Consider the following 1,352-nt stretch of genomic DNA (forward strand, 5'->3'; position numbering starts at 1 on the left):
CTTGTTTACTATCGGTCTCATGGTTATATTTAGTTTTAGATGGAGTTTACCACCCACTTAGTGCTGCACTATCAAGCAACACGACTCTTTGGAAATATCTTTCTAGTAATCATTAACGTTATACGGGCCTGGCACCCTCTATGGGTAAATGGCCTCATTTAAGAAGGACTTAAATCGTTAATTTCTCATACTAGATATTAAGATATTCCATACACTGCATCTCACATTTGACATATAGACAAAGTGACTTAGTGCTGAACTATTTTCTTTTCGCTCGCCGCTACTAAGAAAATCCTTGTTAGTTTCTTTTCCTCCCCTCATTAATATGCTTAAATTCAGGGGGTAATCCCATATGAGTTGAGGTTGTTTTAAAATATTTTTTATCTTCTCACACAATTTAATAAATAATTATATCATCTTTTCATCTCTATTTTTCTTTTTTTCCTTTTATATAAATATATATTATAAATAATAATTATGTAAAATGAGGCAATTCTAGAATAAAAAAAAATTAATTTTTATGCTAGACATTCCTCCTTTAATTACATATATAAATTAATATTTTATATATATATAAATAATATGAAAATTTTTTAAAGAGAATACTTAGATTCAAAATTTTTATTTCATTTTATTTGAGAGGATTTTTTTTTTTTTAAGAATATATATAATAAATAAAAAATTCATTATATAATCTTTATTTTTTTGCTATTAATATTATGAATTATTTAAAATCCAATAATATACACATTTGCTTAAATTCAATTATTTTTATAAAAGAATAAGCAACTTATTTAGCATAGTCTTACAACCCTCAACCATATGTAGTCCAAGCAGTACTTTAAAATTTAATTTAATGTACATAACAGCATGGACTGCGATATGCGTTCAAAATGTCGATGTTCATGTGTCCTGCAGTTCACACGATGACGCACAGTTTGCTGCGTTCTTCATCGACCCATGAGCCAAGTGATCCACCGCTTAGAGTATTTTTTTATTTATTTTTATTTATAACAAATGTCAATTTTTTTTTGCATATATTAATTGAAAGAGTAAAATTAAATAATAATAATAATAATATATAAATTGATTTTCTTTCAATAATATATATCAAATATATTTAACTCTAAACATTTTTATTAAGTTGCGAATGTCTTAGTTCAACAATAATACAGTGGTGGTATTTATTATGTTTGATTATTTTGTATTTTTTTTAATCATTTTATGTATATATAAATATATTAATAAATATATACCACTTTTGTTATTGTGAACAAATTAACTTATCATTCAATCAAATGAATAATAAGTACAACTTTCTATTTTCATGTTTAAAGGTTTTTAAAAGAAAA

The 1,352-nt window shown here is 24.6% G+C and overlaps 2 non-coding genes across 2 annotated transcripts in view; both read right to left on the minus strand.

The window, feature by feature from the left end:
- The window catches only part of LOC128871370 (large subunit ribosomal RNA), a 3,990-nt gene extending 3,624 nt beyond the window's left edge, over window positions 1-366 (minus strand). Inside the window, exon 1 of the ribosomal RNA XR_008455922.1 lies at window positions 1-366. This exon is cut by the window's left edge and continues 3,624 nt beyond it. This is a non-coding gene — a ribosomal RNA (large subunit ribosomal RNA).
- A 442-nt stretch (window positions 367-808) lies between these two features.
- LOC128871368 (5.8S ribosomal RNA) lies at window positions 809-989 on the minus strand. The gene has a single exon (XR_008455920.1). It is a non-coding gene; the product is annotated as a 5.8S ribosomal RNA (ribosomal RNA).
- Window positions 990-1,352: the final 363 nt, after the last annotated feature.

The sequence above is a fragment of the Anastrepha ludens genome, unplaced genomic scaffold (assembly GCF_028408465.1).
Source record: "Anastrepha ludens isolate Willacy unplaced genomic scaffold, idAnaLude1.1 ptg000173l, whole genome shotgun sequence".
Classification (NCBI taxonomy): Eukaryota; Metazoa; Arthropoda; class Insecta; order Diptera; family Tephritidae; genus Anastrepha; species Anastrepha ludens.